The 25,576-nt window shown below is 38.7% G+C and overlaps 1 protein-coding gene across 4 annotated transcripts in view; it reads left to right on the forward strand.

Moving 5' to 3' along the window:
* The window catches only part of CDK14 (cyclin dependent kinase 14), a 727,523-nt gene that overhangs the window by 650,551 nt on the left and 51,396 nt on the right, over positions 1-25,576 (forward strand). Inside the window, exon 15 of one of the 4 annotated variants that reach the window (XM_041727411.1) lies at positions 8,267-8,308. The exons of the other annotated variants lie outside the window; for them this stretch is intronic. The gene's annotated coding sequence lies outside the window, so the exon portion shown is untranslated. Of the gene's footprint in view, positions 1-8,266; positions 8,309-25,576 lie in introns of those variants that run through there. 4 annotated transcript variants of the gene reach the window in all.

The following is a 25,576-nucleotide window of genomic DNA, read 5'->3' on the forward strand; positions in this document are numbered from 1 at the left end:
TGTACAAGGTCTAGAACAAAAACAATACAAAAGTTAACAGAAATTTATCTCAGAATAGATATCACCACATATGCCAAGCATGGAATCAAATGCTGCACTGTTCACTTCCATATTGGGTGAATTTTTTCCCTTTAAATTATCCCCATTCTTTTAATGTAGTTTGCATTATGTATAGTGCCCTTGGATTTTTAATTGCTCTGGATTATCATTTCCAATGCAATTAGTAAAATGCCCTCAATTACATATAATAATTACTGTAAATGGGGCTATTGGCCTAATTACTATAAATGGGGAAAGATGTGTGATTATCATGTGCAATCAAATCATGTACAGTATTTATTTTACATTATTACATACAATAGTGTAATGATAACACATAATTATATTGTATCAGTCCTTGGTCAACAAATCTACTTCATACTGAGATACCTAGAGTGGTGATCTACCGCGAAAGATCCATGTACCGGATCTTTCTTCTAAAGTAATTGGGTTATTCTGTGGGCTGGGAACCCACTAAATAAACTGTGCATAGGCAAGAAAAATCTGGACGGAAAAAATTATTTTGTCTCCATTAATTAAGAAAGCCCAGATTATCCTATGTTTTCAGTGTTAAATCCTCCCTGAGCACAAAGCCAGCCTCCACCATACCTGTTTGTTTTTATGTAAATGTGTAAAAATCAACACTCCTAAATGGTGACAACATTTAAAATATGCCTGGGAAAAAAAAAAGAGGTCCTTTCTTCATTGTGGCAAACATGATAATCATCCCTAGTTTACAAATAAATGCACACTTAACAAGCTTATAGCACATAATTAATTCTGCAATGGATGCTGTTTGGCAGAGTGGGACTATGAGAATTGCATATTGATAGTGGCAGGAGAAATAAATCTATTTTCTCTGTGTAAGGTAGGGTGTTCTTGTGTTCTCTAGAAACTGGCACATCTCAGAGGTGTTGCTCTCAAAATGATCTCAGGATGGAAAGAAATCAGTAATTACAGAGCCAGGCATTCAGTTGTGTCCTAATTTTCCCACCAGTTTTTCAGTGTTTCAGCTGCCTCAGAGACTTAAAGTATTCTCATTAGGTAGCTGCAGAGACACCCGCTTGCCTACTCCCTCATCCTCTCGTTCGCATATCTTTTTTTTTTTTTTTTTTTTCCATTCCTGCCTTGGGAGTGACTGTGAAGATCATTTGCTGGAATGATTGGCAGGTTAGAGGATTCGATCAGATGAGTCCCTCTTAGTGCAGGTCAAAAAGGCTAGTTAGCAGGAGCTGTCGAAAAATGCCAGCAGCATTCGAAATGGGAAATGTCATGACTTCGAGGCAGGGGGTGCCACCTGGAACAGAAAGCCCCCAGCTCATTAGCAAGTTACAGGATGTGGGCTTAACTGGAGGGAGCAGAGAAGGAAAGATAATACCCAATAGGGAAAATGATTGTGAAGTGGAATTGATTTCATGTATAATTTGTTTATCACTAGAGGGGACAAATGCTGTCCTTCTGACATGAGCAGAGGAGTATGGACTATGAATGAAGCAACTTAGCATAATCTCCAGGTTGAGCTTTGGATTTGAAGAATGCAAACTTCTTTATTCTTAACTGTGGAAATGATCAGGTCATGTTACATTAATTAAAGCTGACATACTCTCAAATGTTTTATCTGGGCAATTGTGGCAATTCGACAGAAACGGATAGAGATGGGCAACTTCAGAAAAGAAGACTTTTTTTTTTTTTTTCCTCTGCTGGCATGGAAGACTAGCTCAGTTGCATACTGAATTATAACAGGGCTGGTGTTTATCTTCAGTGGTTAGCTAGGCTGCACAAATCAAACTGGGGTTCTCGATTCTCCTGCAATCTCATTTATAGAAGAGAGCATTTGCCCTTTGGGAGATGTAGATCTAATCCATGTGAAAGTATGTATGTATATTTTAGAATACGACTATCATATTTTGGTATAATGTTAAAATTTTAATTTTTTTAAAGGGGAAGCTCTCCAATTTCATTACTGCCTAGTTGTCAGTTCATCTGGAATTTGATATTTTGCCAGAAAGTCAATAACTTACAGTAGCCATAATTACAGACAAAACTAAACCAAAAAGGTATGTCCTTACAGGGAAAATTAATCTGCAGTTTGTAAAAAAGAGAATCCAGTGGCAAAACAGAAAAGAATATTGCCTCGCATGTATTCAAACTGAACTCCAAATTTAAAGGTTTCAGTATTCTACAATGGATTAAATAGGCTTCACTGTAAAGCCTTTCCCTACATAAATTCCATTAGAAAATGTATTTTCTTTTGATAAGAAACTTTTATGATATCATTTATCTTTTACTTGGAGATCTTCATCTTGTTATTTTAAGTCACAGATGCCACAGCTGCAAGTCTTTCTGGGTGTTTACAAAAGGGTGTTTACATAGCATTCAGATTTTGGCTAAAACATATATTTTCAGAATGTCTTTGCCTTGAGTTTCTTTTCCCTTAAATATTGAAACCTTTTATGAGATAGTTATGAAATAGCCAATGCTTGTTTTATCAAGCAGCCTCAGACTGCCGTCTTAAGTGACTAGGAATCTTAAAACCTCCTAGTCAAAACACTAGTGGAAAATTCATTCTGTTCTGTATTCAGCATAAAAGGCTTAGCATTAAGCTACTGAATATAGCTGTCAAGATATACTGCATTAGTTTTGTCAAATCTAAAACTTTAAACATCAGTGTGAATCCACTCATCCCCTCATTTGGGAGTTTTATTGTGTGGTCCAGAAGCTGGCCTTTGAAAAAAATATATGAAATACTATTTGAAATGGTTCATCTAAAGTTAAGATTTTTTTATTCTGCCACAGTAACTCAATTTGTTAATAACTGATAGATGTATTAGAAAAAAATGAATAAATCAACTATCCTGAGAGAAAGCATTGTCAAAAAAAAAATTTTTTTTTTTTTAAAGAGAATTAAGTCTGGTCACCCACAAATGGATTTCCCAGGGTTTGGACTAGCTTTCTAACTAAGATGCCCTTAAGCCTCTCAGGATGGGCAAGCTGTAGATGTCTGGCCATGTAGACCCAGAGGTGAATGGTGGTGTTTGCGTGTGTGCCTGGTCTTATCTCCCATCCTTTTCTCTATTCCCTGCCCTCCACTTGGCCTTCCACAGTCTGGGTAGAATCTCTACTCTTGGGATGCCTGGCTGGCTCAGTGGTTGAGCATCTGCCTTTGGCTCAGGTCATGATCCCAGAGTCCCTGCAGGGAGCCTGCCTCTCCCTCTGACTATGTCTCTGCCCCTCTCTCTGTGCCTCTCATGAATAAATGAATAAAATCTCCAAAAAAAAAAAAAAAAAAGAATCTCCACTCTTGTATTCTTCTCAATTAATCTATTAACTAAAATAGTATTTGATATATATGTTGACATTCTTATATTAATCATTCCCTTTGTTGAATATTTTCATTGCTTTATAGATTGACCTTTTTGGTAAAAGTTTCACTTTCAGATTTGTGGGTTCCCCTCGGATAAGATCTCTTGGTTCCAAAGAAAAGAAATGGTGGCATCCCTATAACTAGCCTCTGTATTAGCATATCTCAACGTGTGGTGTGTATACCCTGGGGATCCCCAGAGGCTCCATAGGCATCAAAATTGTTTTCATAATAAAACTAAGATGTGGGGCAGCCCCGGTGGCGCAGCGGTTTAGCGCCGCCTGCAGCCCAGGGCATGATGCTGGAGTCCCGGGATCGAGTCCCACGTCGGGCTCCCGGCATGGGCCTGCTTCTCCCTCCTCCTGTGCCTCTGCCTCTCTCTCTCTCTCTCTTTCTCTGCATCTCTATGAATAAATAAATAAATAAAATCTTAAAAAATTAAAAAAAAAAAACTAAGCTGTCCTTTTCCTGTTGCACTATGTTTACATCTTTAGTAGTAGTGCAAAAACAATAAGTAGGACTCCTGGTTCCTCAGTATGAATCCAGGCAGTGGCACCGGACTGTATTCTTAGGCACTAGTTTTTGGTGTGGGATTTTTTGTTTTTGTTTTTTTGTGGAGGGTTTTTTTGTTTTGGGGTGTTTTTGTTGTTGTTGTTTTGGCGTTTTGTTTTGTTTTGTTTTACTCCACTACACAGTAGTGTTTTTTAATTTTTTTTTTAATTTTTTTTGTTTTTAAAGATTTTATTTATCTATTCATGAGAGACAGAGAGAGAGAGAGAGAGAGAGAGAGAGGCAGAAACACAGCAGAGGGAGAAGCAGACTCCATGCAGGGAGCCTAACATGGGACTCGATCCCCGGTCTTCAGGATCCCACCAGGGGCTGAAGGCGGCGCTAAACCGCTGAGCCACTGGGGCTGCCCCAGTGGTATTTTTTTAAAGGCTATTTCACTGAATAATGTCCTTCATGAAGAACTAAAAATTATTAATTTTCTTAAACCTCTCCCTTTGAGTAAATGGCTAAATATTCTGTGTGACTCACTGGGAAGTTTGTATAAGCCATCTCCATATACCAAATCACTGGGTTGTCTCAAGGAAAAGGTCTGGTGCAGGTGTTTTGAGTTGCAAAGTTTACTAGCTATTTTCTTCCTGGCAGATATTTTCTCAAAAATGAACAAAAAAAGTGAGGCTGTCACTCCAGGAAAAGAAGTGATGGCATTTGCTGTCAATGATAAAATTAAAGCTTTCAATAGAAAATTTAGAATCTTGAGAAACTATCATAAACCTGTTTGCCCCTGTGAGCCTGATGGTTTGCCAAACAATTCTCAAGTAAGATGGGTGGTGATATAAGCCAGTGTGATTTTTTTTGACATTATATAGTGAAATGTGTCAATGTTTGAAAAACCCGTAACACACTGAATCCATATTTTCCAAATGACCAATGCATGATTTTAGAAAATCGCTGCATGGATAAAATATTCACTGGAAATATGAAATAAACCCACAGATATTAAAATAAAGAATAATAAAATAAAGAATTCATTGATACCATTTCAGATTTCCCAGTAAAACTGACCCTTGAGAAATTACCACTTTTGGAGCACCTGGGTAGCTCAGTCGGGTAAGCACCTGCTTTCAGCTCAGGTCATGATCTCAGGGAATTGAGCCCCCATCGGGCTCCCTGCTCAGCGAGGAGTCTGCTTCTCCCCCTCCCTCTGCCTCTCCCCCCAACTCATGCTCTGGCTCACTCTCTCGCTCAAGTAAATAAATAAAATCTTAAAAAAAAAAAAAAAGAAATTACCACTTGTTGAGTTTTGTTGTAATATAAAAGAATATATATCCACGATTATCTGAAAGGTCTATTAAAATACTTTTTTCTTTTCCAACCATGTATCTGTGAGAGGCCACATTTTCTTCAGCTGCTTCAACCAAAACAGTTTATCATAGGACAGATTAAATACAGAAGCAGATATGAGAATCCAGCTGTTTTATATTCAGCTAGGCATTTAAAAAAGGACTTGCATAATTGTAAAGCAGTGCCACCCCCCATTCTGTTTGGAGAATATATTTATTTTTATTAAAATAATACTTAGTGTTAACATAATGGGTTTTTTAATGAACTAATAAATTTATGTTTTAAATGATTAATTTTAGTTTCAAATATAGTAAATATCAATGGCTATAGTCCATATATACAAAAGATCCTTGGAGGTCCTCTATAATTTTTTTAAAGACTTATTTACTTATTCTAGAGAGAGAGTGTATGCACATACACAAGTGGGGGGAGGGAAAGAGGGAGAGAAACAGCCTCCCAGCTGAGTATGGAGCCTGATTCAAGGCTCTGACTCAGGACCCTGAGATCCTGACCTGGGCCAAAATCAAGAGTCAGACGCTTAGCCAATTGAGCCACCCAGGCACTGCTGGGGGTCCTCTATAATTTTTAAGAGTATAAAATGTCCTTAAAGACCAAAAAATGTACAACAACAACAACAACAAAAAAAAAACAAAAAACAAAAAATGTGAGAGCTACTACTCTGTATCAGCAGTGCCATTCATTAACTCTAACATGTTAATTATGCTGGTAATATTTTTCACTCTTTGAATAAATTGCTATTCAGTGCAGTCTTTTTTCTTTATAAAGTTATCCCAGTTCTAACAATCTAATTGAATGTCTCAGTTTTTCAATTTACAATGGAGACCAGTCATTTTTATGTTCACACAGATGCCATCTAAAAATTATAATAGAGTGCCATTTACTATGCCCTTGATGATTATTAGGTCAGTTTTTTAAAAAAAGATTATATTTACTTATTTGAGAGAGAGAGTGCATAAGCAGGACAGAGGGGCAGAGGGAGAAGGAGGAAACAGACTCCTCGCCGAGCAGAAATTCCCACTGGACTCGGGGGCTCATTTCCAGGATGCTGAGATCATGACCTGGGCTGAAGGGCAAATGCTTAACCCACTGAGCCACCCAGCTGCCCCTAATAGGCCAATTCTTAAAAGAATTTTTCTATATATTAGTTTTTTGGGCTGTAACTCTCCCCTTTTTATACACATTAGTTTTGATCTTGCAGGGAGAGTCTCTGACTAGATGACACTAAAGCATCAGGCCATTTCACATAGCTTGTGTATATGAGGACCGCCAGGACAGCATGGAGAGCCAACTCAGTGTAAACTCAACTTCCTTCAGGAGAATGAACTCAGGTCTTTCCCTGCCCACTGCTATGTGGTAATTTATAGAAATCCAGGTGCATTTGAAGGTTCAGAATTGAATGTAACTACTCAGCATGAGTAGTGGTAAGATTAGGGTTGTGGTTTTTTCTTTTTTTTTAACTCTTTATTTTGAAATACTTTTAAATATACAGGAGAATTGTAAAGCCAGTGCAGAAAGCCATGCCCTTCACTTCAACTTCTAATATTAACCTTTATAACCATGGTACATTTATCAACTTAAGAAATTAATGTAGATACCATACTAGTAATTTAACTACAAGTGTATTTGTAGTTCACCTGTTTTCATACTCCTATCCTTCTGTTCCAGGAGCTTATATCCAGAGTAGCACATTGCATAATCATCTTGTCTCCTTACTCTCATTTAGTCTGTGATATTTTCTCAATATTCTCTTGTTTTTCATGATCTTGATACTTTGTAGAGTACTGTTCAGGAATTTTTTAGAATATCTCTAATGATGTTGTTTCATGGTGATGGATTTCAAGGAAGCATACTACCCAAATGAAGTGCTCTCCTCACATCGTATCAAGAGGTACACGATGCACACAAGCCTTATCACTGGTCATGCTGCCCTTGAGCACTGTGGTATTCAGAATGAGCTCCTGAACTGAGGACAGGACTGCCTGATGTTGGAATAAGGAGAGGGAGGGGAGAATTACTCTTGAGGTTCAGACCTTCAGAATGAAAATGGGTAGAAGTAGAGAGAGGACAATGTGTGAGTTAGGAATTCAGAGATGTTCCATCCCCTGTCAATGGTAGACTTTAGCAACGTGGTCTGACAAGAGTGTGAAATATATTTCATGAACATGAACAAATGTATAGCTGTTTTACACGTGTTGGGAATAGAGCCAAAGTTTCAGCCCCTCTGTCCTGAAGTCTTCTGTGGTTTGTCTGTCTTCCCCTCTAGCCTCTAAATCTCAGCATACAGGAATTTGTTTACATTTTATCCTTGTTTCACATTTTTTTAAAGATTTTATTTATTTATTCATGAGAGATACACAGAGAAAGACAGAGACATAGGCAGAGGGAGAAGCAGGCTCCCTACAGGGAGCCTGATGCGGAATATGATCCCCGGACCTCGGGATCACTACCTGAGCCAAAGGCAGATACTCAACCATTGAACCACTGATGTTGACTGAATTAGTGAATATCCAGCTAACCCACCATACCATAATATCTTGTTCTTTTAGCAAATACTTTTTTGAGTAGCCATGATATAGGTGCTATTCTAGTTTCTAGCTTCAAGACTCTCACAATTTGGAGATACAGATATGAACATTGACATTTCAGGATGATAAAGGCTGTGGTAGAAGGTTGCATGAAGCTGTGTGGGGGGGGACAGATGAGGTCAAAATTAATTCTGCTAGAGGGGCTTGGAAAGGTCTCACAAAGGAAGAGATTGTGAACCAAAGGAAGAATGATATTTTCCATGGGCATGAAGGAGAAGGATGTTTTCTCACAGAGAAAATGCTAAGAGCAAAGTCATGTCACAAAGTGAAGCATCACAGGAAATGGGCTGGTAAAGCTAAAGAGCGTCGATAGGAGTGACAAGGAACAGAACTAAAATTAGGATTTGAAGCTGGATTGTAAAGGGTCTGGAATGATGCGCTAAAGAGTTTGGATTTTTTTTTTTTTAAGATTTTATTTGTTCGTGGGAGACACCGAGAGAGAGGCAGAGACATAGGCAGAGGGAAAAGTAGGCTCTGCAGGGAGCCTGATGCGGGACTCGATCACAGGACCCCAGGATCCTGACCTGAGCCAAAGGCCGACGCTCAACCACTGAGCCCACGCAGGCATCCCAAGAGTTTGGATTTTAATGTGATTGCCTATGGGGAAATGCATACGACTTCCTGGTCAGACACAGAAGAATCAAAACATCTTAAAGCCAGGAAGATCCTTCAGGGATCCTATAATGACTTGAAAGAAGATGTAGTATTTTTTTTCTTTTCTTTGAACTTCTTATCATGGTAAATCATGTCTGGAAAATAAGTAAAGAAAATGTATAAAATTCCAATTGCAGTTATACCTAACATAATGTTAGAATATTAGAAACTATACCAATGTTTACCTTTCTTTTTGACTGAAAACCTATTATTCATCCTTCAGCCCTAAAATTTTGTGAATCTATTATAGGTATGGTCCCTTTAGTATAAATTTTACAACATGTATGTAACATGTTATTTGGAACGTTATACGTGAATTATTTTATTTGGAAAAGTATGCCTTCTCTGTTTATATATCTTTTTATGAAATGAATAATGAATCCCTTAATTTAAGTTTTGTGACTATGTAGAATTTCAATATGAAATTTAGGGAAAATGCAAAAACTAAAAAGTGAGATAACTGGCTTTCCAGGGATAAAAATTTAAGAGGTTTTTGTTTTGTTTTGTTTTCTTGTTTTCTTTTTAGTATTGTGATAATTTTGTATGGTGACAGATGGTAATTATACTTATCATGGTGAGCATTTCATAATATATATATGCACACACATGTATATGTACATATACGTGTGTATATATGTATATATATGAAATTGCTGTATTGTACATCTGAAACTAATCTAATATTGACTATCAACTGTACTTCAATTAAAAATTAAAACAATTTTTGAAAGTTAAATGTTAAGAATTTAGTATCTTCATGGTATTACTTGTAATGTGATTAGCACTCAGCAGGTGTGCAAAAGTTATTTTCGTGAATAAATTCAAATTGATACTCATGAATTTGAGTTCCTGTAAGAGTAAACTGTCGTTTCCCTACCACTTTTTGCCTAAATCCAAATATTTGAAGATCTTAAAGTCTACCCAGTTACTTGAAATCACCTAAGATTTAGTAAATCAATAACATTTTTGAACATGATGACAATGACAGAAAAAAATGTTAAAACAAATACTGTAAGACAGATTAAACATAAATTATGTAGAATGGACACCTTAAATATTTTTATAAGAAATTACTGAGAAAAAAAATTACTGAGTAGATTAACATATACGAAACTAGATGGAATATATACCGCCTTGAAAACTAGTCATAAAAGTAATGAACATGCAGAAATATATGGGATAATGTGAAAAAAGAATGTTCCGCATATGTGTATAAAATTTATGTGTAAGGAAAAACAACAGATACATTAAATTTCTGTTTTAGCAGAGAAAAATTATTTTACAAATTTTATTGCATAACTAAGAAAGTTAATTTACAGTTTTATAAGCCATGGTAGGTTCTCACTATAATTCCAACCTCAGAGCCATCTTGAATGGGTCCCTGCTCTTTGACGTTCTCTCATTACCAGACTTTCCTCTATACGTAGTAGCATATGATGAGTCAAATACCAATCCAAATCAACTCATGTATAACCATAGAGCATTTCAGAATTTAAAGTATTCTGTTACTCCTAAGAAATGCTGGTAAATTAACACTAGTAACAGCAGTGTCCAGATGATTAAGGTCCAGATGACTGTTTTTGAGTCTTTTTTAGTGGAACATTGTCTCCTTCCTAATGCTGAGACTAATTGCATAACATTGTTCTGTGTGTTGAAAGCCTGAAATATTGCAAGGAAGCCATGACTGTTTTCCAGTTCAGTCCATTTAGCTATAACTCAACAGCTCATGGCTAATTGGAAGTCTTTGAAGTAAATAATTTTTTAAAAAAGATTTTATTTATTTATTCATGAGAGGCAGAGACACAGGCAGAGGGAGAAGCAGGCTCCATGCAGGGAGCCCGACGTGGGACTCGATCCCCGGTCCCCAGGATCACGCCCTGGGCTGAAGGCAGCGCTAAACCACTGAGCCACCCGGGCTGCCCCAAAGTAAATAATTTATCACCTCACCTCATTGCCACGACTTCTCCTAATCATGATAGTGTTTGTCTGCCTGCAAGAACATAATACAGTCTTCATTGGTCCACTGCTCACTTGCCAGGACCTAAAATGTTTGCAGAGGTCAAATTCAAGTTTCTTGACCTTGTATCTGTCTTATCTACAGCTTAAGGATAAAGAAGAAAAGCTGGTGAGACAAAATAATTACCTTTTATTTGTACCTTTTATCTCTCAAGCAGGGTGAACATATATTTTGAGAAGAAAATATATAGGTGAAGAAAAATGCATTTGTAGAACTTGTATCGTGTGTCTCCACAAACATATGTATTTATATTTATATATATTTATATATTTGTGTCAGTGAAATAGTTTGTTTCATTTTTAATTCTTTTTCACTTTCTTTTTGACTTCCCACGCAGTACTTCACCATTCAGTAAGCACTGCTTTTTAAACTGTTTTCCTATAGTTTCTAATTTCTACCTTCATTCCATCTCCTGACTTGAAATATTCCCTGGGAGGAGTGAAAAAAAGAAAAGTGTATGTGTGTGGTGGGGGGCAGCCATGTGAGGTGGAAAGAAGGCAGAGGGTGGGAGACGGCTGAGGGGGGGAAAGATTTAAATGAGAAGTAGAATGAATGCCTCACTTGTTGGCTTTTAGCACAATTACCATACCTTAGGAAAGATGCAGGGAATAGTTAATTACGACTAAATGAGCCCCTTTTAGAGGCTGTGGCAGGCCCAGGGAGCGACTGTCAGATCTGTGAAGGACTTTGAATTGGAAGCTGGGTCTCCATGTCAGGCAGGTGATGGTCTGGTGGGGAAGCCAGAGGGAGAAAAGATAGCTGGGTGAGAGTAGCCTCAGACAAGGGAGCCAGGGATGGCATTTGCATACTTTTCCTGCAAAGGGGGTTTAATCCAAAGAAAGAAGGAGATTTCAGTATTGTCAGGCAGGCTTTGTTCCGGGTGGAGAGCAGAAGGAAATCTGAAGGGGCCTTTCTCAAAGCCTTGGTCTCAGCCTTGAGGTTGTTCTAGTAAAGTTATGTTCTTGAGGGTTGTTTGCACACCATTGTCTGTTTGAAGATCTTCTAAACCCGAAAGGCTCAAAGTATCCCCCTTTGCCAGCACAAAAGAAGGGAATTGGTGTGGTAAAAATGACTCTTGTTGCAAACTGAACCCAAGCACCCTTTGTTCTTGCACAAAATACTCTGAAGTTCCAAGGATGTCTTTTCGAGCCACACTGAGTGAGTCATTCCATAAAAGTATTTGCAGGCTAGAAAACAAGGTAAAACTAACCCATACTTGTGTCTTGTCTTTGCCAGCTCAAAGAAGTCCTTAACATAACCCTCCCCCCCCCCCAAAAAAAAGATGGCTCAAAAAATGTGGCAGATAAAAAACACAATTTTTTATTACCTTGGTCACTTTTGCCCTATTTCTTCACAGAATTTTCTGAGATTGAAGTTTTTAAGTCTAAAGTTGAGGCAAATTATTTGGACCACTAAACAGAAAGTGTTCTCACCACCTGGCCAACCTTACCTTTTATCTGGCAATGGGTGCTTATGATTGTGGTGTGTGTCCAATTGTTAAACCTTTATAAACTATGGTGGACTATGTAATATGCGATGGTCTGTTCTTCAACATAAATTTTTCTAGTAGCCCACACATTTATAGTGAGGAGCATGTATCTGCAATACCTGCTTATGTAATAAATCATCATGATATTTATGGGTCAGAAATCAGGAGTTGTTTCAACTGTACTGGTTGGTTTGAACCTAAGTGCCCATAATCCTTACAGTTTAGGAAAGCATGTACTAAAATACAGAATCTGCATGTTAAAAAAAATTACAATGTACTTGTTTATAAGGATAATATGAGCAAGTGTGAGTGCCTTTTAAATTTATCTTTCACGTGAAGTTTAATGCTTCAGAAAATGTGGGACATATATATAAAATTCAAAAAATGCAAACTAAACATGGGGTATAGCTGATTAAGCAGCATATACAATAAAACTTGACCTTAGAAGTTAGATAAAAAGTATGTATTCATCGCAACTAATTTAGCTTAAGACTTCTTTTACTAAAAATATACTTTATCAAATTTTTTTATTGCAGTTGATACTTTTGCTGGATTTTTGGCTCCTTTGGAGACCTACATAGAAGACCCTATACAAATTCCAAATTAAAAATAAACAATGAAAAATCTGTTTGTCTGAGGGGCTAAAAGACAAGGAAATGTCCGTCTGAGTTTTAAAATAAAAGCTTAAAGGCAAAACCTGTAACGTGGGGAAAAGAAAAAAAGCTTACTTTGAAATTTGCATGAACCAGCTTCTGAGAGAAAAGTTATGCCCTCTTCATTGGTAAAGTAATTAAGAAATCTTTTATCAGGATAATCATATTTTCAGGTTTCCACTGATGTTGTAATACCAGTGAGTTTGGATCACAGGTGAGGTTAGAAGCTAAGACATTGGCAAAAGCCAGATTAGAGCTTTCTGAAGTTATAAATGAGTAGAGAAAATGGTGCTTGCTACTTTCCGAAATACATTATTTTTTGTTATTGTTGAGATCCTTGTCTCTGAACTAAGGAAACTGCTTTGCTAGAAGTGGTGCATTTCTTTCTCCTGCTTTGCATTTTTCCCTGTGAGAAGCGTGTCTGAATTGGGGGGACCTGAATATACCTCTTTGTTGCTGAGCTTGTCAAGCACAGCACTGTGTTCTCTTTCCCACCAGGAAGGTCAGGCCGCTGGGGGCCAATCTGTTTTCTGAAATGAACCCTACTGTCTGTCCCTGGTGTCTGACAGATTGAAACAGTTGTCTGTGTTACTGTGCTTTCAATGCTTTTTAAATGCTTCATTTTCCGGGAAAAACATAATATATGTAGGCTACAGTAAAAAGATAAAAAATTTTTAAAGGACTGGACTTTGGTACTAATACTTATCTAAAAGACAAATTTAATTAACTTTCTAAGAACATATTTACAGATTAGGAAGTTAGCTGTATGCACTGTGCCTACACACACTCACACATACCAAGATAAGCCTTCGTTTACGAGTTCTACTTCTAAAGACTTATATTGAGGGTTCTTTTTATTTTTTCCAGTTGGAGTAATAAAATTATGAAGTATGGAACTGTTTCAATAGTGGAATTGTAGAAGTGAGAGTCTTTTGTTCACTTAGATTTCAGTTTCATGTATTTTGATCAGAGGTATGTATAAAGCCTGAAGAAATTTGTACTGTGCTGAGCCTCACTTCAATACTCTCCAGATAATTGAGCTAATTAAATCTTTACCAACATTAACACAACGCCAGCATTCCTTGGACAGTGGATAATTATTGCACGAACATGGCAAGCTTAAACTAAACAGATGAAAATAAAGTCCTGTGGAATGGGTATTGAGTTTATTCTTTATTCATCTTTTGATAAGGTTTAATTAAAACTGCCTCTCTCCATTGTGGTGAGAATGAATGTGCTTGTTTTCTTAGTGAAAAGCAAATTATTCACTTCAGCCATGGTTCAATAATCAAAGCCTTTGCAAAGTTTTGGGTTATAGTGTAGCTGTGGGGATATAATTGCTGCAATTCTGTATGAAGGCTTTATCTTTTTTTATTACTTTCTCTTATTTATTTTTGTAGAAAGAAATTTATAAAAGCCCATTTTGTGATTTGGTGTGGAAGTACATATGTCTGAAGCCCTCCTTGTTATACGTTTACCATGGCTAGCTTTTTTTTTTTTTTCCAAAGGTGTATTTCTTACAGCCTCTTGCTAAAATGAAAACTGTAAAGGGACACACATTTAAATAAATAGTATTTAAGATGGGTCTTTTAAATGAGCGTAGAAAGTTCAGTAAAACCTTTAAATTCTGTGGCTGCCACTGGATTGGCATCGTGAGTCGACAATCCTAAGGGTAGAAAAGGAGTAGACATTAGGAATTCTTTCTGCAAATACGCATTTGCATTCTCTTTCACTTTCTTCAAATTCACCATAAATATTTTCCGTGTTGTTCTTTAAAGGTAGTGGTGGCTTTTTCTTATGTTGTTGATAATTTCGTAGCATGAGTAGATTTTATGTATATTAATGACAACTTATTTTCAAACTTTCGTCGTGACTTTTGCTCTCCTTTTCCTTTTTTTAATAAAATGAGAGATTACAAGATAAAGGATGTTTTATGGAATCAGGGACAAAAATAAAACTGAGCCTTGGGCATAAACTAGAATCAGAAACTCAAACACGGACATGTTGTCTCTTCTTTTTTTTTTTGCCTATATTCTGACTTTCCCTGCTTTTTTCTGGTCCATGTGGCAGAAACCTTTGTGGACTTGGCCCATGATATACTATGTGAAGAAAGACCAGACTTTACTGTAGGTCAGCATTCCCAACTCCCTACCAAGGGAATCTGCCCTTCTTAGATCAAGTGAATTAGCCCTACTTCCAAATGGCAGGGCCTCTGCTGACCGCTTCTCACTGAGCTTTTTCCTCATCTGTTCCTTAAAGACAAGGAAATGCAGGCATGAGCAAAATTTTCTCATCTATAGAATTATTTTTAGGATTACCATTGAATGCTGTATTTTTGAATTCCTTTAATGTGCAGTGATAGTAATCTAGTGGACTGGAAATAGTGTTTCTTAAATGGAAAAGACGAGATGAGAAAGGAGAGTGTCAGATAGACACGTGTAGTAAGAGCATTGTTTCATGGAAGTTTTGTCTCAGCTATGTGTGTGGTTTTGTGTGCTCACGTGCACCTGTACTGAGTCACTTAATAAAATGTGTTTTTACAGTGAGTTGTGACCAAAACAAGTTTGAAACCCAGTGGCTGCTCCTCAGTTCCCCTTCGAGATTTCTTTTAGAAGGCAGAGGGAGGGGGATGACACTGGGCAGGACTCCAAGTCCATCACTGTCCCCATCAAAGTAGCTTCACTTTAATCTGCTGTATTCATTATGTTTCCACCTAAGATATCTTTTAAACAAAGGATGCAGTGGCCCAAAGTTTGAATAAATGATTTCCCAGGTCCCTTCTTGGGATTTTTAGAGGTAAGTACAATAGCTGCCAGGACCAGGCATTATTTTGCTTTTCTGCTCTAGGGAGGGCTTGGGAAATTATCCAACCCTCATTTGGTTTTTTTTTTTTTTTTTTTTTGTGTGTGTGTGTGTGTGTGTTTTTTCTGAAGTTGAAATGCAGTTTCCCTACTAATTCCATAGAAAACTCTGAGACTTAGCATATAACTAGGACAACACTAAATCTGAACAGACTTTAAACAGCCTTACAATTAGAAAAGGGGAAAGCAACGAGTCCTTCTCCTTGCACTTTTCCTGTCTGATTCATGAGGGAGGGACGAAAGGCAGACGTGAGCACTGGTGACGTGAACAAGAAGGAGCCAGGCACCCCACATGCCTGAATAAGGTCTTGGAGAACTGAGGATTGAGGGGAGAAGCAGTCTCTTTAATTGAATTAATTAATAAGAAAATGAGCTGACATTCCTTAAAAGTGCATTTTATTTGGCTTCCTTTGGAAAGTTAGAATAGGTTTAGCAGTCACTTTTTCTACCTTTGACCTCAGTGAGGGGACCTAGGTGACAAACTGTGTCCTGAAAGCTGGGATTGAATGTTGAGGTTTTTTGCAAAAAAATTGTGAAACAGTTATGGGCTTACTTTCTTTGGGCCTTATCTTAGTGGACATTTTGTTAGTCATTCATTGCATTAATATCAACCTGTTAGCAGTAGCTTTCACCCTGTACAGGCAGCTCTCTAAACTCATGGAAGCTGTGTAGAGTAGAGTTTTAGGGTCTTTGGTTTGGCCCAGGAGCTTGGGCCTTGAGACTTCACTACACTACTTATCAGCTCCATGACCTGGGCTAGATCTTCACCTCCTAAGCTTCAATTTTTCCCATCTGTCAATTAGGATGGGAAAAGATGCCTATCTTAGCATGTTGAGGTTAAATGGGATAATGAAGTATTTAGCACAGTGGCTTGCTTGGTTTATAGTGTTTGGTAGCTATTATGAGTCTCAAATTCCATGAAGTCTGTGATAAACAAGATATATTTACTTGAACTCTTTTATGATAATTATTTTTGTTTGTTTTTCCATTTTCCTAAAACAAAATGTTTAAAAAGCTAGAATCAGGGCACCTGGGTGGCTCAGATGGTTAAGTGTCCAACTCTTGATTTCAGCTCAGGTCATGATCTCAGGGTCCTGGGATCAAGCCCTGAATAGGGCTCCCCACATAGGGTTCTCCGCTGAGCAGACAGTCTGTCTCCTTCCCCCCCCTTCAAATGATAAATCTTTTTTTAAAAAACTAGAAATCTTTACAATGCAACATATTTCTTGGTACAAATCATATATAATCAGGGACAACTGGGTGGCTCAGATGGTTAAGCATCTGCCTTTGGTTCAGGTCAATATCTCAGGGTCCTGGAATGGAGCCCCCCCCCCCATCAGACTTCCTGCTCAACGGGGAGTCTGCTTCTCCCTCTCCCTCAGCCTTTTTCCTCCTTGCTTGTACTCTCTCTGTCTCTGTCTCTCTTTCTCTCTTAATCTCTCAGGGAAATACATAAAATCCTTAAAAAATATCAGACATGATTATGACAAAAGAAAGGACAAATTGGGGTTCAGTTTGGCATGAGTTTTAAAGAGAATGAAGAAAGGGGATTGGTGAGACATTCAAGAGACTATTCTTTGTCATCAATAAAAAAGGACAAAAGTAGAACCAAACCTGTTGTGTGCAGGAGATGGCAAGAATTTACTTGAGTGAAGCAAAGAGCATAATAAAGTGGAAGCAGTCTTTAAGAAAGATTACTTCAGGGATCCCTGGGTGGCACAGCGGTTTAGTGCCTGCCTTTGGCACAGGGCGCGATCCTAGAGACCCGGGATCGAATCCCACGTTGGGCTCCCGGTGCATGGAGCCTGCTTCTCCCTCTGCCTATGTCTCTGCCTCTCTCTCTCTCTCTCTCACTGTGTGCCTATCATAAATAAATTTTTAAAAAAATTAAAAAAAAAGAAAGATTACTTCAGTTTCATGGCCTTCAATAGGAGGTTTTTGAAAATCATTCCAAAGGAATCATTACTATGATGTAATCATGTGGTAGGAGTGGGAGGAGATAAATAAGAGAAGAACTAAAATTGCCTCCCACATTGTGTGAGACCAGAGCATTGGCCAGTAGGTACGTCCCCTGGTGGCCTGGAGGAACTCTGAAGGGGTAACCAGTTGGTGGAGGCAATGAGGCTGTGCCATGCCCAGGAGAAGTGTGCTTTAGTTTAGGTTGGTGTGTCAATAGGGAGTGAGCAATTAAAAGCAGAACCAACGATTCGGGTGTCTCCATCATGATAGCCCTCTGTTGAAGTCAACATAAAGCTTCAAAAATGGGACCAGTGATACTGAACTATGGAGAACAGTCAGCACAGACAACAGAGAAAGAGGGAGGCCAGAGAAAAGGCAGAAATAAGTCGTAGATGTGTCTCACTCACCAACTGATCTAGGACCTCTTCTCCATGCAGAGTGCCATACTGCAAGTGTCTTGCTCCGATTTTCCAAAACACTGTGGAGCCTGTAACCTGGAAGCCTTTAGCAGACACTGGCCACACACATTCTTTTGCCTAAAACAGTGTTTTTAAATCTTTAGAATAAGAGCCAGGATTTACAACTACATAGATTCTACATAAAAATCCACATTTTTTGCGGTGCCTGGGTGGCTCAGTTAGTTAAGCATCTGCCTTGGACTCAGGTCATGATCCCAGGGTCTTGGGATTAAACCCCACAGCGGGCTCCCTGCTCAGCGAGGAACCTGCTTTTCCCATTCCCACTGCCCTTACTTATGTTCTCTCTCTGTCAAATAAATAAATTAAATATATTTTTTTAAAATTTTAAATCCACATTTTTCTGCATCTCTTTGAAAAGAAAAGGAAGATTGAGCCATTCTGGCATTCTCTAACTGCAGTGATCAGCTAGGGTTGAATAGTGTTTTCTTTAGAGACTGTGCTCTTAAGTTTCCCGCAATCCCTGCCACTCTGGCCTGTCCTCCGGCCACTGAGGTTAGGAAGCAGGTGTCTCTTACCTTCACCTTTTGCAGTGGTTTACCTTATGATAGAGGCAAAAGACAAGTGAAACATCACTTATAACCACATCTTTGTCCTAAATGACAAATGTAACAATAGCCAAAGGAGCTTTTTGTTGAAGATAAAAATCGATGAGAGTGTATTTCTTTATATAAATTAATGTAGCACACTTACCTCCCATAGGTTACCTCCTTGGCCTTTATTGGGCCTGTCTTCAGATCTTTTCCATTTGGTAATTAATTAGTCAGATGTGTTGACCTTCCACTTCCAAGGGGACCATAAAGCTTCTTGAGGTAAAGTTGATCTATTCCACAACATCTAGTATAGTGTTGTACACAAAGTGAAATATTTGCATGTAGTCGCCGAGGGACTGGCAGGAAACTGGAAAGAAAATAATGAGTTTCTGAGGAAGAAAGATATTCATGGAAATAAGTGGCCCAGGTGAATGGGAACCAGAAGACAATTGGCAAACATTTATTAAATGCCAACAAATCACATATAGATCTGTGAGCTATCTGATGACACAGTTGTATTAGTCAATTCAGGCTACTGTAACAAAATACCATAGACTGAGTAGGTTTAAACAATAGGCATTTATTTCTCACTGTTTTGGAAGCTAGAAAGTCCAAGAGCAGGGTACTGGCATATTTGGTTCCTGGTGAAGCTCTCTTCCTAGCTTCTATGTGGCCACTCTTGCACAATGTCCTCACATAGCAGAGAAAGGCAGAGGGACAGCTCTGGTCTCTCTTCCTCTCTTTAAGAATATTAATCCCATCATTGGAGCCCACCCTCATGAATTCATCTCAACCTAATTACCTCCCAAAGGCCCCAGCCCCAAGTACCATCACATTGGAAGTTATAGGGCCTCAACATATGAATTTTGAGGAACATAAACTATTCGGTCTATAATAATGGTCCCTTCCTGTCAAGTAAGTGCATTAAATGACAGAAGATACAGACGACTACTAGCTCAAGGTAAGATGTAAAAAGCATAAAATTATATAAGTGTAAATACAGTGCAGAGAAAACAGAGACAGTCCTCACAGAATCAGGGAATGTGTCATGGAAAAGAAAGCAGTAGCTAAGGCTTGAAGACAAGGTGGGATATGTATAGTCTGGGGCAAGCTCCCAGAGAGGGGGATTTAAAGGCACAGAAAGGCCAAAAAGTCCAGGGTGTGTTTGAAGTAGACAAGAAGTATAATGGCCTGGACAGCACAATACAAGAGTGGGTATGTGCATGTGCCTAGCAAAGAGCAGGAAAGAAAATCTGACCAAAGACCATTCACTGTAATGTCTGAACAAGCATGTGCTACTCTTTTCCTTAACCTTTTTCTCTTTGCCTTTAATTTCTAGAGAATTCTGCTATGCACAAGAAAACACAGTAATCAGGTTTATAAGAATAATAGTGACAACATCTCACTTACCCTGTGCTCACTGTGTACCAGGCACTAATGTTGAGCACTCTCTTAGTCCTCACAGCTGCCTTTTGACTTAGGTGTTCTCATCCTCATTCTGCAGAGGGGGAAACTGAGACACAAGCTGTTTGTTTGCTTCCCCCATGCCCCACCAAATGGTGCAGCTGCATTCCTAGCCCTGTTCGGCTCAGTGCTAGAAATGTAAACTAGTAGCGCCTCGTCTCATTGTATAACGCTGGTCATATTCTGGCTTCTGACAAGCCTGCTTTACTTTAGATGTTTCAATCATAATCTGTCTAAGCCTATGCAATTATTTAGTTGCTGGTGTCTAGAGGAACTTTGACTACCTCTGGAGATAAAATTAGAGATGCAGAAGCTATGGTTGCCCCCGAAACCCTGTCCAAATTGAGTTAATTAATCTGTAACTCGGAAAGCCCTAAAGGCCCTATTTAAATACAATTTCACTGTTAGTGAGGAGCTCCAGGAACCCTGATTAAAACTGAATGCAGTCAGAAATAAAAAGTATAAATCTGTCTTTAATCTAAAATTCTCAACACAAAAATTTGGCCTAAGTTCCATATTGTTCCAGTTGGCTCTTAAAATACGTATCATAGTTATTAGTAAAATGATAACATTCTATATAAATTTCATGAAGGCCCGATTGGTCTTTTTGAAAACATCTGAGAGTTCCACATAAGCACTTGTTTTTTCAAACATATCCTTAAGATACTCTTATTACGGGCCAAGTTCAGATAGTATTACCATTTCATAAATTTTTCTATCAGAATAAAAGCCTCGTAGGTGCAGTAGGATTCCTGTGCAGTTTTTGTCTCTGACCAGCTTTCATGGATTCAAGCAGCCTGTTCTTTTTATGTCACCTTAAGGGAGAAGTTGAACACAGATCATCCAGGGGCCATTTAGTTTGAGGAGGCACCATTTGAACCACAGCTGTGCTCTCATAGTGATCTTTGGCATAGTCAAATAGTAAAATTAGTCTGTACTTCTTAAAATATTAGTCATTTTGGAGCAGAATGTCCTGATGCCTGGAGCAAGTCCAAAGGTATCATCCACTGACAGATATTTGAGGGCTTTTTAAAAATGTATAGCAAAAGCAAACAAAGTAAAGAATCAAAGGTAAGAAAGCATGCTAGAGAGAGATGATTGAGGGAAAAGCATAAGCTGTTCCTCACTTTTCATTTCCAGGCTCTATCCTTCCAATTCAGTGGGTTCCAGGGACATAGTGGCAGGAAGAGAGAAAGAAGGGAGACTATAGCAGACCTTCCTGAAACCTTGAAATTGTGTTTCTCTCCTTTCCGTTTCCACCTTTTTTATTCTTTCTTATCTAGGTTGCTGAAGTGCACGTGAGGAAAGCCAGAGGTATTTGCTGTTCAGAGATCAAGTACTGTTAAAAACAAAGAAATCGTTTTCAGGGTTTTCCTAAGAAAGACACAAACTGAATGAGCCCGAAGGAGGGGTGACCTCTTCTCTTCAGTGGTTTAAGATTTCCTATTGATGTGGATAACCAATCTATGCAAAGACCTGTTCTGATGGAGCAGTCTCAGTACAATCCACGTAGTGCCTTACTTCTTTAGACATACCTTTTTAGAAGGCTGAAATTTAAATTAATAAACCAGTCAGGGCTGCATGCCGACATGACTTGAAAGTTAACTGGAATTTATTGATCTGCAGCCTACAAGCTGTTCTACGCTGCACTGCACATAAGAAAGCCGGTCTTTAAAGTCGCCAAAAAAAATTTTTTTAATTACCTCAGAAAAGATCTTTTACATCTTCAGACAGTACTGTTGTTTAACTGGAACCTTCTCCCCTCTGCTCCCTTTTCCCCCCAAATTGGGTCATTAGTGGCTAGGGTTGACAACAGCAATACTAATACAACATTCATAGTCCATGCTCAATTTTCTGCCATTAATCGAGAGAATGGAATCAGGGGCTCACCAGGCCTGCCACCCTGCCTCTCTGTCTGTGGGAGGAAGAGAAGAGGAATTCAAAAGCTGGGGATGCTACTAGAAGCTCCTCATTTCCTTTATTAACCTGTTAAGAATCTAGCCTCCCATGTGTCCCAAACTTCTTAAGCTATTTTAATTTTTCCCTGGATACTTTCTCTTGAAGAGCTACCTGTTGAATAAACCTAAGCCCTTCCTATCCTGTGCCCTAAAAGAGCCTTTTAAACTTCAAAAGGGTTTACCTGGCTTTACTGTTCAGAAAATGAGCATAATGGATACCCACACTTGCGTCCTTTATAATTTTATAAACTTTTCCAGTCGCTCCTCTCAACTTCTGTTTTTTCCTTGCTGAACAATTTTTCTATCCTCTTTTCTACCCTCCATTTTTCTTTGATAACACACACACACACACACACACACACACACACACACACACCAATGAGGTTTTTTTCCTCCTCTCCATTTTTAAAAATAATACTTAGAATATGTTATTCTCCCAGTTTCACTGGACTTTTCTAATCAGGTATCTCATAGGACATAGTAAGCAAACTTGTCCGTTTTAGGTGAGACAGATGCACCAGTTTAGTACAAAAGTGAGAGCATCATCTGCTTATCACCTTTCAGGTCTCCTGTACTCCGCTCAGCAGCTCCTCTCTCCTCTTGTCTCTTTCTTCTCTCTCTCTCTCTCTCTCTCTCTCACACACACACACACACACACACACACACACACACACAGTCTTCCCATGGTTTTATCACATGAAAGAGGCAGATGGATTTACAGATCTATCTTTCTTTCTTTGAGTGTGCTCACTCTCTCTCTCCAAGATAATTTTTAATATTAAAAAGAAAATATAGCTAATGCTGTTAGTTACTTGCAACACTTTCCTGATGAAAAATGTTGGTTCTACTCATTATTTCCCATCTTAAATCAACTCCTCTCCATGAGAAAACACTTGGCCCAATCCCATGTTAACTCCATTTTTACAAACTATCTTTGATGTGGGACCTTTTCAAAGAGTTTTTAAAATTTAAATAAATTGTGTGCCCTACTTATTTGCCTTCTCAGATCACTCACAATGATTGGAGAGTCATGCCACCCTCTATAGATATAGATATAGATATGTGTATATATCATGTTGCTTTTCCCCTAACAGATTATGTTTGCATATATTGTAAATATCTTCCACTATATCATAGATATTACTAACTTGTTATATATGAAGTAGGACTATGTGTCTCAGGATCTAAACCCAGCTCTTTTTCCCCCATAAAAATCTGGATGGGTCTATAAATAATCCAAGATAACAACCAACTCTAAAATTATTTCTTTTTTAGTATGATAACACTTTACAGCTTTTATTCTTCTAATTTATGTTTAGAAACATGTAAAATGAGCATGTTTAACATTAAAATCAGTATCAGGAAATCAGTCAAGATGTGAAAACCGGGGGGGGGGCACCTGGGTGGCTTAGTTGGTTAAGCATCTGCCTTTGGCTCAGGTTGCGCTCCCAGGGTCTCAGGAAGGAGTCAGGCTCCTTGCTCAGCAGGAAGTCTGCTTCTTCTCCCTCTTCCCCTCCCCCCACCCCAATTCATGTTCTCTTTCTCTTTCTCAGGTAAATAAATTTAAAAAAAATTTTTTAAGTGGGAAAGGACCGAGGTTTAAAGTTTTTATATCTATGTCTTTTTCTATACCTACCCATCCACGTGTACAGTATATGTATACACACATGTACGTATATGATCGGTAACTATCTCTGGAGACTGAATAACATATGAATAATAAAATTAAGCCACGTGATACAAATAAGAATTCATTTTAAATGAAAATTTGCAAATCAGAAAATGATGTGCACATTTTACTGATATAGGAGTTCTCCATTTCCAGCTCCTTTTAATAAGATAGATGGCAACTCCTTTGGTGGGTATGAAGTTGGTCAGGTAATAATTAGCTGTGGTGCCCTAGGGTAGAAAAATGGAGCATCCCCTAAGTACCACCCTCTTCTGGATGTTTAGGCTACAAAGTCAGGGAAGTCTTAGTGCCCACCCTTAGGGATACCACAGTCTTCTGGGGAAGACAAACAGCAATCTCTGAGTCTCGCCTGAGTAATGAGGACTGTGGTCAGGTCTACCCAGGAGTGCAGTAGGAACATGGAGGAGGGATGTGTAAACAATGCTGCCAGCGGGACTCCGTGCTTAAAGGTATTATTTTATGTTTTCCATTCCCTTTGTATCAGTACAAGTCAAAAAATGTTCATTCAGTCGTTACTGTGTGCCAGGCATTGTGGAGACAAGATATAGCTGCTGTATGTAAGGGGCCTGAAAACTAACAGCGAAAGTTATTGAAATTTTCTTTAAAAACATGACACACTGTATGTAAAAATTTACAATTAGGGAGCCTGGGCCTTATATTAGAGGCCTAATGATTTTTGAATGTTCTAGATGGACTGGTGGTCCTAGCTCAATTGTAATATTTATTCAATACTTTGATTTCCACCATAAAACAGCTTTGCCCTCCTGAAAAAGAACCATCTCAAGAAATATAAGTGAAAGGGCCATTACAGGATACAGAAGGAATAGCCCTGCAACTGAGGAAGGAGTACTGGACAGGGGATGTTATATAGGTGGGAAGAAATGCTAAAAAGAGCTCTATTTCAAAATATCCTCTCCCTCTTCCGAAGCCCTCTTCTGCTCATGCCCTTCCCCCTTGGGAGCTTTTTCAAGAAAGAATTTCACACCACCTCCAGCATGTGTTACAGCCTGTTTCTTTGCATTGTGTCTTTTCTGGCTGTCCTCCCCTCATGCCACCTTCCTTGCATCCTGCATCCCCCAGCAGATGCCCACGCGGGATCCTGAATGAAGAGGACTTCTGATTACTACAAATGACATCTTGGGGTTTTTAGTAGTTCCAGCTCTCTCAGCTAGCATGTAACTAATGCATGAAACGTTAATACTCCTTAAAAAGAACATATGTTACAATCTCAGTGCCTTGTCAGACACGCTCTAATCTGTTAGCAATTTTAGACCTGACAAAAGCTTGTCTCTTCGCCGTGTGTCTGTCTCCGTACTGTTCCCCATTCTGTGTCCTGGGCAAGTTCAAAGCATGATGATGACATTAAATAGCACATATCTCGGTTTTGTTAGCCAGCTCTAAACTGCTTTATACGAATGTACTAACTGATTTCACTGTATGGAATTCAATATGCCGTGTGGGTGTGTTTCAGTTCCCCTGATACATTCATTTTATTCCGCTCCATTTTCTCCCCCTCTCTTTATTGACCTGATGCATCCAGATCTATAATGGGGGGGAGGGGGGGATTGACTGACTCAGAGAGTAGGGGATTGCAATGTAGTGATTTCACGCTCAGTTGTTGGCTAACAAGGCACCATAGTTTTTATTTAGTGAGGCCCAGTGGCAGGAGATGAAGAATTGTGTAGGGTCCAGCTGCTGCGGTTACGGAGCAGACAGCTTAAAGGGCTTCAGGGTTCCAAGTGTGAGGGGAATTGTCTCTTCTCAGCAGGTAAGGGACAGAGCTAGATAGAGTCAGTTGTGTTCAGGATGCTGACTGGCCTGGCCAATTCATAAACCCAAAAAATTATAACATCCTCCAGTTGAGAGGAAATGGGAGAAGACATTTAGTGGCACACTTAACCCTTTTAATGCCATACATGGAAGGCCTCCTGCTTACTGCTTGTTTACAGGAAGACATTTTGTGTT

This window comes from Vulpes lagopus, chromosome 13 (genome assembly GCF_018345385.1).
Source record: "Vulpes lagopus strain Blue_001 chromosome 13, ASM1834538v1, whole genome shotgun sequence".
Classification (NCBI taxonomy): domain Eukaryota; kingdom Metazoa; phylum Chordata; class Mammalia; order Carnivora; family Canidae; genus Vulpes; species Vulpes lagopus.